Source organism: Tupaia chinensis, unplaced genomic scaffold, assembly GCF_000334495.1.
Source record: "Tupaia chinensis unplaced genomic scaffold, TupChi_1.0 Scaffold000377_2, whole genome shotgun sequence".
NCBI lineage: Eukaryota > Metazoa > Chordata > Mammalia > Scandentia > Tupaiidae > Tupaia > Tupaia belangeri.
Window position 1 is genome coordinate 3,511,952 of NW_006159876.1, and position 15,116 is coordinate 3,527,067.

The window sequence follows — 15,116 nt, forward strand, 5'->3', positions numbered from 1 at the left end:
TTCTCCTCTTGGGCATGCACGCACACGCGCCCGGCATGAGTTTTAAGCCACCGGGTCCGGGATGTGAACTGCGGTCAACTACATGGGAGTCCAGTGACATAGCCATTACGCTAACTGCTGGTCCCTTATGAGCACTTTTTAATTTGACCGGACAGAGACAGAGAGAGAAAGAAAGGGAAAGCAAAAAAAGTAAGCTGCCGGGTCCGGGACTTGAACTGCAGTCAGCCATGTGGGAATCCAGCACCCTCAGCCACCGTAGCACCTGCCAGCCCACACATCCAGCTCTTTTCAAAAGGGTCTCACTTGCCTGCACTGGCTGGCCGTAAGCTCATAATCCTCCTGCCTCAAATTCCCTGCCTCGATTTCCCAGGTCCTCAAAATCTCAGTTGTGCCTAGATTTTTAGGGTGAGCCAGGACAAACTGAGACCTCCCATGTGGCCTCAGACTATCAAGTGACAAATACTAGTATGTGCTACAAGTTGTAGATTTAGCTTATTCAGAGATATTTGATAGCTGTTGCTATTACTGTGAATCAATTTTTAAAAACTGGCATATACATTTATTAGTTAGTTTACATCTATTAGCTATAGACATATTGCTACGGATTGAGTGTATGTCCCCTCCAAAATTCATGTTGCAATGTAACCTTCACTGTGGTGGTATTAAGAGATGCAGCCTTAGGGCCAGGAAGTGCCATGATAATTAAGGCGCTGGACTCCCACGTGGCCAACCACGGTTCGAGCTCCACACCTGGTGGCTTGCTTTCTCAATTTCCCTCTTACCCTCTCTGTCTCTCTCTGGTGAGCACACGTGCTCTACAGCAAATTAAAATAATAATAATAAATAAAATCAAGTAATTCTTGGAAAAGAGAGAGAGAGATAGAGCCTTTGGGGAAGTGTTTTAGTCCTCAGGGCTTGCTGTCATAAATGGGATCAATGTCCTTACAGAAGAGGCTTCAGAGACGTTAGCCCCTTTTTCGTCCTTCCACCTTGCACTGTGTGAGGACATAGCATTTGTCCCTCAGGAGGATGCAATAACAAAGTGCCACCTCAAGAGCAGAGAAAACGGCCCTCAACCAACACCGAACCTGCCTGCACTTTGATCGTACATCCCCCAGCCTTCAGAACTATTACGTATTTATAATTTCCCCGGTCTGGAATACTTTGTTACAGCAGCACAATGGACAAAGATACGCATGTACATAATAGCATATCTCCCCTTACCCACCTTACTGAGCTGTCTGAACATATATATTTTTTCTTTCTTGGAGTTTTCCAATAGATTATTAAAAAGTTTCCAAATAATAATTTTAAAAAGTCTTTTTCAAAAATTGTACCTTTGGGAACCAGCAGTTAGCGTAATGGCTATGTCGCTGGACTCCCACGTAGTCGACCGCGGTTCGTGTCCTGGACCCGGTGGCTTAAAACTCACGCTGGGCGCGTGTGCGTGTGTGCCCAAGATCCCGAGAGGAGAATGGAGGAGAAGGGATTGCGGCGTGACCATCCCCCCTGGTGGGTGATTTTTCGCTTTCTGTCTCTATGTCTCTCTCTGTCTGGCGAGCGCACGTGCCCTACAGTGAAAATCTCTACAAAAAAAAAAAAAATTGTACCTTTGATTTATTTTTCCTGTCCTATTTCATTAACTAGGACTCCCAGAAAAATACACCAGAATAGATTAGTGGCTGACATCTTTATCTTGTCTTCTTTTTTAAAAAACAACAACTTCAGGAACCGGCAGTTGGTGTGGTGGTTAAGACGCTGGGTTCCCACATGGCCAACTGCGGTTTGAGTTCTGAACCTGGCATCTTGCTTTCTCTCTTTCTCTTGCTCCCTCTCTGTCTCTCTCTAGTCAAATTAAAAAAATAACAAATGGAACTAAATAAATAATTTTTAAAATAGCAGCTTTATGGAGATATAATTCATTTACCATAAAATTTACCCTTTTAAAATGTACAATTCTGTGTTTTTAGAAGCTGAAGTAGATTCTAAAGGCACTGACAGCTGGAGACTATAAACTACCTACGTTTCTTGCAGCTAAATGGCAAGTGGTTTTGTTTTGTTTTTGTTTTTGTTTTTGTTTTTGTTTTAAATATAGGTCTGGGTATCACACCTCCATAGTTGCCATATTTACACTGTTATCTTTCTTATTAAGGTTTTGCCATAGAGTGTGTGCACGCACCAGAGAGAGAGTAAAAGATAAAGTGAGAAATCACACCCTCAGGAGTGATGGTCATGCCACAGTCCCTTCTCCATTCTCCTCCTGGACCTTTGGGCATGCATGTACGTGTGCCCGGCATGATTCTCAAACCACCAGGTTTGAACTGCAGTCAGCCATGTGAGAGTCCACTGCCTTAACCACCAAGCCACCTGTTGACCCCTCCAATGTAATCTTTGATATATATATACATATATATACATACAAACACACACACATATACATATACATATATACACACATATGTATATGTATTTGACATATACACACATATATACATATATGTGTATATATGTATATATGTATTATGTCATAAAGTTTAAGGTATTCTCTTTTTCTTTCTTTCTTTTTGCCAATAGACATGGGTACTCACCAGAGAGAGAGAGAGAAAGAGGGAGAAAAAGAAAGTACTCCATAGGGCACCATAATCCCTTCTCCTCCATTTCTCCTTCCTTTCCGGATTTGCAGCACACATGCACATGTGCCCAACATGTTTCTCAAGCCTCGGGGCCGAGATTCGAACCATGTGGTCAGCCGTGTGGGATACATTCCTTAACCACCAGCCTGTGGACCTGGCACCCTCTTCATCTTTTAATACCTGTTTGTAATCCTCAATATGCTCAGCACAGCTTCTTGTCCATTGTAGACCACACTAAATATGTGTGTAAAATGATAAGTACCTGCTCGTTGATTGCAGGACTTTTAGATAATCTGGGGCAGAAACGTACACAGCACAGTCCACATCAGTAATGTACTGGTAAATACTTAACAACTGGCTCTCGAGAGTTCTGATTTATAGTGTTTGCTGATTTCCAAGGTAGAAATACTCCTACTGTAGTCAAATCAGGCTGTCCACAGGACATTAACCAGAATGCAAAAATTCCTGAAAATTAGTACTATTAGTATATATATATATTTTTTCCATAAGGCACTTGAACTTGCCAGAGAGACAGTGAGAGGAAAAGTGAGAACCCCCCCTCGGGGGGGGGATGGCCATACCACAATCCCTCCTCCTCCATTCTCTTAAGAATTTGGGCACCCATGCACACATGTCCAGAGTGATTTCAAGTCACCAGGTCTGGGACTTGAACCATGGTCAGCCATGTGGAGTCCAGAGCCTTAACCAACACACCACCCGCTGGCCCCAGTTCCTGAAAATTTAAAGATTAGACCTCTCAAGCTGATGCAAGCCAGCTCTAATGCACCACTGGTCCTTACCTTCAAAGGGTGTGTGTCTGTTTTGTTTTTCTCCCTTTGGATTTTTATGTATTGAAAGATAAAAGTAAAACAAAATTAAACAAGAATTGAGAAACAACTCACTTATAATTCACCTACTCTAATGGCTAACATAATTTATTTTTCTGTGTTTCTTCACAGTTTTTGCTCTGCACATACATACTTTCAGTAATTGTAATCATCCAATTATTTATTTGTTTGTTTGTTGCCAGAGGGTGCATATATATTCACCAGAGAAAGAGACAGAAAGAAAGGGAATTCCCCCCAGTTATGTGTGGTCACACGACAATTGCTTTTCCTAAATTTCTCCATTCCACTCAGGATTTGGGGCATAGATGCACATGTGTCCGGAATGTTTTTCCAGCTGCCAGGCCAGGATTTGAACCTCAGTAAGCCAAGTAGGAACCAGCTCACTATGCACAAGGCTTCACAGCTGGGTAAGGGGCTGGCCTGTAATCATTCAATTTTTTTAAAAAAAGACTTTGTTGTGGCAAATTATAAACATATAAAAAAACCCCCACAGAACAAAATAATGAACCCCATGCACCAGACCCCCAAAACATTAACCTGTGGCCAACCTGGTCCCATCACATCACCAGCTACTTGCCTCCCCTCACCCCCAGTTTTTGAAACAAATCCCAGACATAATATCCTTCCATCTGTAAATATTTCAGTAGTAACCATTCAATTTTTCATTCGGCTTTTTTTTCACTTGTAGTCTAAAGGAAACAAAGACATAAATAATTCAACTAAAAATTTTTAAGTATTCTGATGTTGGCAGTAAGGGTTGATTAGAGCGGCAAGAGATGAAGGTATGAGAACTATCGCATCTGGAGAGCTTTATTACTGAATTTCTCCCGTTTATTCCTCCATCTTGCCTTTTGTGGTACAGTGCAGTAGAAGCTGGCTAAAATTCCGTGTGTTAGTATCTATACCCCAATACATCATGGACCGAATGGCAATTTTCCTACCCAGGAAAAATATCTATCAAAATAAATTTTGGTCAATTAAACTAAATTACAAGGTAGTCATCCTCTCCAATGTCAGTAGTTTAAAAATATTTCACTATGAATGCCCTTGGACATATTTTATTTTTAAAACTTCCCATCTGATTATCTGTTTGTCAGACATTTCCAGGGAGACTCTTCTCCTTCCTTCATTCCACTGTTTTATGCGGCGCTGTCATGAATGGGATCACCCTTCAGCCGTTAGGGAAGGTGAGTACAGAGGAGGCAACACTGAAGTTCAGCCCAAACTAGAACTTGGGTGAGCAGGAAATCCTCCCTATTCCCACACTTACCACATTTGGTATTTGATATTCTAGTAGAGTAACTCAGCAATATAAGTTCCGGGGTGTGTGGGGGGAGGTATTGCAGGGAGCAGACTGTCTTTATTAGTTTTGTAACCCCATTAAACTTTTTTTTTTTTTTTTTAAGATTTGTGTGCGCTCACCCTGAGACAGAGAGCTGGAGAGAGGGAAAGGGAAAAATCAGGGGTGATGACCATAACGCAATCCCTTCTCCATTCCCCTCCTGGAATTTTGGGCATGCATGCACACACATTCAGTGTGATTTTCAAGCCACTGGGTCTGGGAATTAAATCTGGTCATGTGAGATCCAGCACCTTAACCACCATGCCACCTGCTGCCCCCCCCCCGACTACCATTAAATTCTTAGTTACAATTCTGGGAATATATACTACCTCCTATCCTGGCTCTACCCTACAAGGTAGAGAATAAAATATAAATATGTGATAATTTAGTGCAATAAAGTCTTTCTTTTTTTTTTTTTGAGAGGTTTTTGCTATAGGGCGCGTGCGCTCACCAGACAGAGAGAGACAGAGAGACAGAAAGCGAGAAATCACCCCCCAAGGGGGGATGGCCACGCCTCAATCCCTTCTCCTCCATTCTCCTCTTGGGATCTTGGGCACGCACCCACACGCGCCCGGCGTGAGTTTTAAGCCACCGAGGGATAGCACATATTCCCAAAGCTGTGGATGAGGGCCCGACCATTCCAGCTCAGCACTGGACAACTCTTTAGAGCCTTGTCAGCTCTCAAGCTGCCCTGGGGTTGATCAAGGCTATGGTAGAACTTGCATCCAATTGAGCTTTTCCCTAGACCACTCCTGCTTTCCACCTCTCCCTTCCATAGGAGTTAATCATAAGAGAACTTTTTAAAAAATAAACATTCCACATGATAAACGCAGCCCGATTCCACTTCCTGGAACCCAGCCTATGCCGTTTCTACTCACCAATTCTATCTGACTCCAAATTTTCACATTGTTTCCACACAATATGTAATTACACTTCATTTTTTTAATTGTAGCAAAATAAACACAACAAAAAGTTTACCATTTTAAGCATGTTTAAGTTGCATTAAGTACATTCTCATTATTGTGCAACTTCATTTATGGCTTATTATTATTATTATTGTTTTCTTTAATTTGCCAGAAGGTATATGTACTTGCCAGAGAGATGACAGAGAGAAAGAGAGAGTGGGAGAGGAAGCACCGCAGGTGGGGCACGGTCATGCCATCCTTTTGCGATTTTGAGCTCACACACATGCATGCCTGGCATGTTTTTCCAGACATTGCGTTCAAGATTCAAACCCCATGGTAGGCCACATGGGATTCAGTTTCCTGAACCACCAGGCCATGGTGCCAGCCCCATTTATAGCTTTTCCTGACACCTTTAGAATCATAGATCCACAGAACATTAGAGCTGGGGAACAGAAAGATCTTTACATGGTAAAGAATACCAATTCAGCTCTCAGAACTTAGCAAACACAAAAAGAAAGAAACAGAAAGATTGATGGGAGGTGAGAGAGAGGAACACGGAGGCAACTCCCTCCTCGATGGTCACCAGAGCTCACAGCCAAGCAATCAAGTGTAAGCCCGAGGCTTCTGCAGGAATTCTAGTTCCATTCTCCTTATAGGCAGGCATCTCTCCAGGCTGGGGGGGATTGTGAATTTATTATTTGTGGTCTGCTATATGAGGGCATCAAACACAAACCAACAATTTCATCTGATCTCCATGAAGAAACAGTGATCTGCCCTAATTCTAGAGGGAAAACCGTCTTGGGGGAGGTGGAGAGTTAATAAAAAATGAAGGCAGCTTGAGGTTTTCCTAAGGGCTTTTCAAAGGCAATTTTTATTACATCCAATTTTCACTTTATTTGCTGACCTTCGCACCTCAGCCAAGTGAGATACAGTCCCCTTTACCCGCACTGCAGTAGTACATACAGCATTAACTCCTACCACGAATCATGGCGTCATAAAAAAATAAAAAAAAAAAAAGGTGCAAATGGAATACAGTAAGAAAATGACAGAATGAAGCTCTGCCTTTCTTTTTAATTTCTGGAATGTGCGTGCACTCACCAAAGAGGGAGAAAGCAGCCCTGATAAGGCATGGTCACACCACAGTCCCTTCTCCTCCAATTCTCCTTTTCATCAGGATTTTGGGCACACTCACACACATGCCCAGCGTGTTTTTCAAGCCCCTGGGACCACAATTGGAGCTGCAGTTGGCCAGGTGGGATCCAGCTTCCTTAACCACTAGGCTACAGGTTCAGATTGAAAGAAGTTCTGGTTAGAGTGTTTATGTGTTTCCCTGTTCATAGGACTCTGCAGCAGCACTGCCCGATAGAGACGGATTGCAGTGTGGGGTCTGGCCTCAGTGGCAGTCTGTAACATACAGAACTGTAGTGCTAGAAGCCACATGGCCCACTACAGGTGCCACCCAGCTCAGCTGACTTTAAACATGGCTGGGCACACACACTCGTGTCTGAGATTTGACAAGCTAGAGGGTTAGGAGAATGGGACTGTGGTAATGACAAGACCCTGTCGAGGGTGTTCCTTTCTTTCTCTCTCATGCACACACTATCATGGGAAAAATAAATAAACTTAACATAAAAAAGAGATATGAAGGGAACCAGCAGTTAGCGTAATGGCTATGTTGCTGGATTCCCACATAGTCGACCGCGGTTTGCGTCCCGGACCCGGTGGCTTAGAACTCACGCCGGGCGCGTGTGCGTGCGTGCCCAAGATCCCAAGAGGAGAATGGAGGAGAAGGGATTGCGGCGTGACCATCCCCCCTGGGAGGTGATTTCTCGCTCTCTGTCTCTATGTCTCTCTCTGTCGCTCGGGCGAGCGCACGCGCCCTATAGCGAAAAAACCTCTCCAAAAAAAAAAGAAAGAGATATGAAAAGAAACATGTAATTAGTAACATAATCTAGGGGTCAGCCAGTAGTGCAGTGGTTAAGGCAGCTAAATTCAACTTGGTGGACTGAGGGGTTCAAGTCTTGAACCCACTGGCTTGAAAAATCTGTCAGGGGCATGAGCACGCATACCCAAAATCCCAAGAGGAGGGTGAAGAAGGGATTGAGATGTGGTCATTTCCCCCGGAGGGTACTTTTTCACTTTTGCTCTCTCTGGCAAGCACACATGCCCTATAGCAAATTTAAAAAATAAAAATATAAAACCCATGTAACCCAATATATACCCAATACATTATTATATCAACACATAATCAGTATAACAATGATCAGTGAAACATTTTTTCTTTTTTTAATCATATAATTTTATTTTATAATTTATTTTTACACTTTTAATTTTATTATTTTTTATACATTCAATCACTATACATCATTTGGCTTGCAAAGAGAACTTACCCAACATGTAATACACCATAGACCACTCCAGTTGAGAATACTATACACGTTATCAACAGGTGATAAATTTGTATCCCACAAATGTCTTGCCTTCTATTCCCCCCATTTCCTTTCCTATTCTCTTCTCCTTTCCCACTCTCTTTCCATGCTGTCTCTAGTGTCCATACTATTTTCAATGTTTTTATGTCCTCCAATTTTCCAGTCTCTACTATAGAGTGCAGACATTTGGTATATATTAAGTGGAAACATATAGTATCTTTCTTTCATAACCTGGCTTGCTTCACTCAGCAATAGATCTTCCATATTTATCACTTTATATCAAATGCCAGGGTCTTTTTTTAATGGCTGAATAATATTCTATAGGGTATATGTGCCACACTTTTTCAATCCATGCATCTGTTTGTGGACATTTGGGTTGCTTCCATGTCTTAGCAATCGTGACTAATGCTGCAACAAACATTGATGTGCAAGTGCTTTTCCGACTGAACATTCTCCTGTCCTTTGGGTAGATAGCCAGGAGTAGGACTGCTGAATCATATGGGAGCTTTATTTGTAGATCTTTGAAGAACCTCCATACTGTTTTTCAAAGTGGCTGGACCAATTTACATTCCCACCAACAGTGTAGGAGAGTTCCCCTTAGATTAGTGACACATTTTATGCTTTTTTTATACTTTGTGCATATTTTGCATTTATAATGCATCTCATTTCCAGGGCTGGTGGGTGGCATGGTGATTAAGGGTGCTGGACTCCCACATAGCCAGCTATGGTTTGAATCCCAGACCTAGTGGCTCGCTTTCTCATTCCCCCCACCCCTTTCTCTGGTCAAATTAAAAATAATAATGTTAAATAAGAATAAAATACATCTAATTTCCAAAGACCAAATTTCCTTTTTTTAAGACTTATTTATTTAATTCCATTTGTTGTTATTATTTTTTAATTTGACCAGAGAAAGACAGAGAGAGAAAGAGAAAGGGAAAGTGAGGAGGCAAGTCTAAAGGTCTGGGATTTGAACCATTGTCGGCCATGTGGGAATCCAGCCCCTTTAACCACCATGCACCTGCTAGTCCCCCAAAGACCACATTTCAAGTACCCAAGGGTCACATAGGGTAGTGACTTCCTTACTGGATAGTACAGGTCTCCAAACATTCTCTGATTATGTTAATGTGTCATTTCTCTGGAAAGTTTGGTCCACTGGGGTAATAAGTGGAAATATGGGCAAGCAGGTGACGTGGACGTTAGGGAGGCTGGATCCCATGTGGCTGACTGTGTGGTTGAAGTCTTGGGGGCTTGAAAAACATGCCAGGTACATATGTGTGCATGCCCAAAATCCCAAGAGGGGATGGAGGAGAAAGGATTACAACATGACCATCCTGCCTGGGGTGATGCTTTCTCACATCCTCCCACCAAGCCCGGTCTCTCTCCTGCAAGCACATGCATACTATAGCAAAACTAAAAGAAAGAAAGAAAGAAAAAAAAAAGATGTGGAAATATATGTAGCTCTCTGTGAAAACTTTACCGGCCAGAGCTGAGGATGCCATGCATCCTAGATTTAAAAGTGGGCAATAGCCCGCCTGGTGGCAGAGTATAAACCCAAACCAAACTTTCTAGTGCACCCTTAGCTGAAACAAGCAACCCTCCTGGGGCAGAGCACGAATCAATGGTTTCCAATTCCCTAGTGAGCAGTGCATCGCTATGTTTCACATGGATAGTTCACAGTGCATTCCAATCAAGTCTGTAAATTACAGACAAGAAGTCTATTTTTTAAGCCTCACTGCCTTCCATCTCAGAGAAGAAAACAACAACAGCTAATAGAGAAGGCATGGAAAAAACACTCGAGTATTGAACCATTGATTTAATTTAAAACAAACTACTTTTTACAAGAACATGAAGGAATGAAGAGCTCAATTTTTACTGCTATGAAACAAAATTAAAATACGGAGCTGAAAACAGCTTTGAGAAAAATGAGACAGATTTCAAAACCATCAACTTCATTCTACTAATTCTATGCCTACATAATGCCAAATGAAATAAAGGACTAATTTATTCATATGTCAGTAGGCACACAAACACACACACACACACACACACACACACACAATTTTGCATCTGATGCGGAAATCTTGAACTAAAAGTTGGACATAAAAGCTCTTTCATAGTGAAATTGTAGGGCCCTGGCAGTAGCAAGTTGTGAAATCAACCTACTAGAAACACGTTGGGTGGCAGAGTGGTTAAGGCAGCTGGAACCCACATGGTGTGAGCCCTAACCCAGCAGTTTGGGTGGGCGTGTGTGTGTGAGTGAGTGTACAAAATCCCAAAAGGAGAAATGAAGAAGGGATTTCAGTGTGCCCATCCCCACTAGGGGGAGGGGTAGTTTTTTACATTCATTTTTTTCTTTCTCTCTCTGTCTCTCTCCAGTGAGTGTGTGTGCCCTAAAGCAAAATTTTTTCAAAAAGTAAATACCTTCAAAATCTATGACACACAAAATTCCACTGAAAATAACCCTGCTACAGATAAGCTCAAAGTAAGAAATTACAAGCCATATAGGGAAATAAATCACCAAGAGAGATTATAAAAGGAAGCAGCAGCAGAAATAACCAGCAGTACCTCTGGTTGTACCTCTCAAACTCAAAATATTATAAAAGAACAATTTAAAGAGACTTTAAAATAAGTTTATTTAAAATGTTTAAGGAATAGATACCTTTGGGCAAAAACAGAATACTATGTTAAAAAAAATACCAATCCAATAAGAGAACCAAGTAGAAATTTCAGGAACAGGCCCAGCTATAGTGGCAAAAATGGTAGAGCGCCCTGCGCAAGCGTGGGGCCACATGAGGGGCCTAGGTTCAGATCCTGGACCAGCCTAAAGGAGTTGGGCAGTGGCCTGCACCTGTGATCCTAGCTAACTGGGAGGCTGGGGGCAGAGGATTGCAATGGCGAGACCCTGTCAAAACAATACCAGCTTCTCTCTTCCCTTCCTTTCATGCTCTCTCTCTCTTCCTCTCATTTAAAAAAATTCATGAACAAAATATATAATCATTGTGAAAACACTTAAGGAATAAATTACACAGTATATTAGACTTTGCTAAAAGAAATTAATGAGTTGAAAGCTGTATATAAAGAAATGGGACCAGCAGATGGCGTAATGATTACAAGTTGGACTCCCACAAAGTCTACCACGGTTCAAGTCCCAGATCTCGTGGCTTAAAACTCACACCAGGCACGTGTGTGTGTGTGTGTGTGTGTGTGTGTGTGTGTGTGACCAAAATCTAGAGAGAACAGAGAAAGAATTGCTGAGTGACCATCACCCCTGGGGGTGACTTCTCTCTTTCTGTCTCTCTGTTTTTCTGATGAGTGCATGCACCCTATAGCAAAAGTCTCTATTAAAAAAATTAATAATAATAAGTAAATAAATAATACAGGGTTGGCCCTGTAGCCTGGTAGTTAAGAGCAGTGGGCCCACATGGCTAATTGTGCATTCGAGTCCAGGCCCTGGTGGTCTGAAAAACACACTGGGTGTGTGTGTATGTGTGCCCCAGACCCCGACAGGGTGGAGAAATGGAGGAGAAGGGATTGTGGTATGAACACACACCACTGGTACTACCTCTCCTTCTGGCTGTCTCTCCTCTCTCTCTTTTTCTCTCTCTGGTGAGTGCATGCACCCTATGGCAAATTTAAAAATAAAAATAATAAAAAAGTAAAGAAATCACATAGAATGTAGCATGAAGAGAGTAAAAACCTAAAAAAAAAAAAAAAGAGAAACGTAGAGAATAAAATGAGAAGATTCCACGTACATGCAATATAAGTTGCAAATACAGAAAATTGGGGAAAGGCAATTTTTGGAGAAATAATAAGTAAAATTTTAAAGATTTAGTTTTTGGAATTGAAAAAGTCTACCAGCCAATCAGGAAAAATAACAACACACCCCTGCCTAGACACTTTGGAATGAAACTGTAGAACATTCGGAGCAAAGAGGTAAGATCTTACAGCCACCAGAGATGATCATCTCTTTTTTTAGAGATCTGAAGCGATTTTTCTTTTAGTTTCTACACTTTAAGCAAATCATGAAATGTCACAGTGATTTCTGGGCTGCGAGCAGAAGGACGTTGTGTCAAGGACTGTCAGGGCGACCAGCAGATGGTGTAATGGCTATGTTGCTGGACTCCCATGTACTCGACGGCGGTTCAAGTCTCGAACCTGGTGTCTTTAACACCGGGTGCGAGTGTGTGCGTGCCCAAGATCCTGAGAGGAGAATGAAGGAGAAGGGATTGCGGTGTGGCCATCCTCCCTGGGGGGGTGATTTCTCGCTTTCTGTCTCGCTGTCTCTCTCTGTCTTCCTGGGGAGCACACGCAAAAACCTCTCCAAGAAAAAAAGAAAGAAAAGAACTATCAGGGCTGTGGCCCAGGCTGCCAGATGCAGCTCGGGCCACAGGTGGAGCGGCCTCACTGGGGCAGCTGGGGGAGCTTGTCCCCCGTGCAGGAAGGTGGGGGAGTTCAGAGATGTCCTCACCACCTCCAGCTCTTGCAGCTCAGCTCTGGCCAGCAGGTCAGTGATGAGCTTGGTTCCCTCGGAATCGCCCTGGCAGAGATGAGGCCCGCCGCCTTCTGCAGCTCGGTCTTTTCCACCATGGTTCTGGCCCTCTACTGCTGAGCCACCTGTTTGGCTTCCACCGCTTCTGGGACCTCCTCTCCGAAGGTCAGTTGGACAGGCAAAGCAAGGACACATCCTCCAGGATGAGCCCGAAGGTTGCTGCTAGCTCCGTAAGGTCAGCGCTCACCTGCTGGAGACCAACTCCCTCTGGGTGACGAGTTCTCCAGCCTTGAAGAGAGCCACCAGGATCTCGGTAGGGACCCACCGCAGCACACGCTCATCGTAGTCTTCGCCCATGCTGGTAAAGCCACAAGGAAGCTGACTGGCCATGGGATGGAAAAGGGTGCGCAGAAAGAGGTTGACATTCTGTAAATCTGCTACCAGTGATGACTGGCACATTAGTGGCAGAAAGCGGCAGTCAAAGAGAATTGGTTTCTGTACCAAGGGGATGAGAAAGTGGTCCCTTTCCCACCACAATGTCCTGTACTCCAAGGACTTGGTCAAAGATGAGGGCTCTGGGCCCAGCATCCACATTATATAAGGCAGAGTTCACCAGCCACCTGCAACAGATAAGGCCGGGAACTGGCCTTGCAGATGGACTCAGACATTTAGGCAGCCGTACCTCTCTGTTGGACCCATTCACACCTGCTTCCACTCTGACCTCCAGTGAATTTCCCCATTCTTTTTTTAAGGGAAATTTTTTTGCTATAGGGCATGTGTGCTTGCCAGAGAGACAGAAAGCAAGAAATCACCCCCCGGGGGGGGATGGCCACTGGAGCAATCCCTTCTCCATTCTCCTCTCAGGATCTTGGGCACGTGCTCAGCCTGAGGGTTTTTTGTTTTATCATTATTTTATTTAACTTTATTTATTTATTTACTTATTTTCAATTTAATCAGAGAGGGACAGAGAGAGAAAGTGAGAAAGCAAGCTGCCAGGTCCAGGGCAGTCAGCCATGTGGAAGTCCAGTGCCCTTAACCACCACGCCACCTACCAGCCCTCCCTCCCCCACCCCCAGTTGTTTTAAGCCCCTGAGGACTGGAACCATAATCAACCAACTATGGGAGTCCAGCAATGTAAACATTACACCACATGCTGGTCCCTTGAGATGATAATCTTATCTCCAATGGCATTATCAGACCTACAGCACTTCTCATAAGCAACAAGTACCTGGAGAAGGTGGACTATTAGGTCCGAAGTGCTGAGGGACAATAACCTAGAATATCAGATTCCACTGCAGTCTCATTCCTTTCCAGACAAAGGATGAGTTTACTTTTTACAGGTTCTTGCTGAAAGAGCAATTAAAGGAATCACTCAAGAAAAAACAAAATTAAACTCTGAAAGAAAGAGTGAGGGCCAAAAGCAATTGAAAGGAAAGGAATGTGTAAGCGTACCAATAAGTCTGCAAATAGCTTAAAGAATATTAGCTGATAATGTATGAGGAATTTTTTTTAAAAAAAGGTAAATATTCTGGTAGACAAATGCAGTTGTAATTATTGCCCTATGGCACAAAAAGTTACAAATACCTAAACAATTAAGAAAATGTAATTTTGGGACCAGCTAGTGGTGTGATCATTACATCACTGGACTCCTAGACCAGCTGCAGCTCGAGTCCCAGACCCAGTGGCCTGAAACTCACGCCAGGTGTGTGTGCAAGCATGCCCAAGATCCTGAGAGGAGAATGGAGGAGAAGGGATTGCAGCAGGGCCATTCCCCCTGGGAGGGGGAGTGATTTCTTGCTTTATTTTTCTCTCTGGTGAGTGCATGTGCCCTGTAGCAAAAATCTCTCTCTCTCTCTCAAAAAAAGAAGAAAACGTAATTTTAACAAAATTATTTTCTACCAGATTGTTTTTTCACGTCTTTAGTTGAATCACTAGGTATCACCCATTTCCACCTTCACATCTGAGCACCTATAGTTATTAAACCACAAAGGAACCAGCAGCCAGTAGCAGTATTTCAAAGGTCTAAGTTGTAAACGTCATTCTGAGTGTAGTATAAAGCATGTTATCTGGATACAATCCCTACACTTTAGGAAAGGGGGGAATTCTTTCCACTCCCAGGTCAGATCTGGTCTTAATTCCATCTAGTACACAGAGCAAATACCAGACCCAGATAGCATCACTAATAATCTCAGTAACTGCAGCCGGCAGTAATGCAATGTTCTCAATCCGGAAGCCACATGGGGAGCGGGACCATGGTCTTGCATCCTGAGGTCTCCCTGCATACTGCAGGTGACCCGGGCTAGTGGAAGCTGGCTGAAGCTTCAAGGAAAGCTGGGGAGTGGCACGAAGACTGCTGTAGGTGTCTTACTGTCTCCGTCTCTCTCCCATGGAAGGAAAACAAGTCTTTATTAGTGATATCTTAAGAGCGCTCAAAAAAAGAATAATTTTCTGAGAACATTTATCCTACATA

General features: G+C 43.1%; 1 pseudogene; it reads right to left on the bottom strand.

The window, feature by feature from the left end:
- Window positions 1-13,240, bottom strand: part of LOC102489652 (prohibitin pseudogene) — an 18,873-nt pseudogene extending 5,633 nt beyond the window's left edge.
- Between the last annotated feature and the right edge of the window lie 1,876 nt (window positions 13,241-15,116).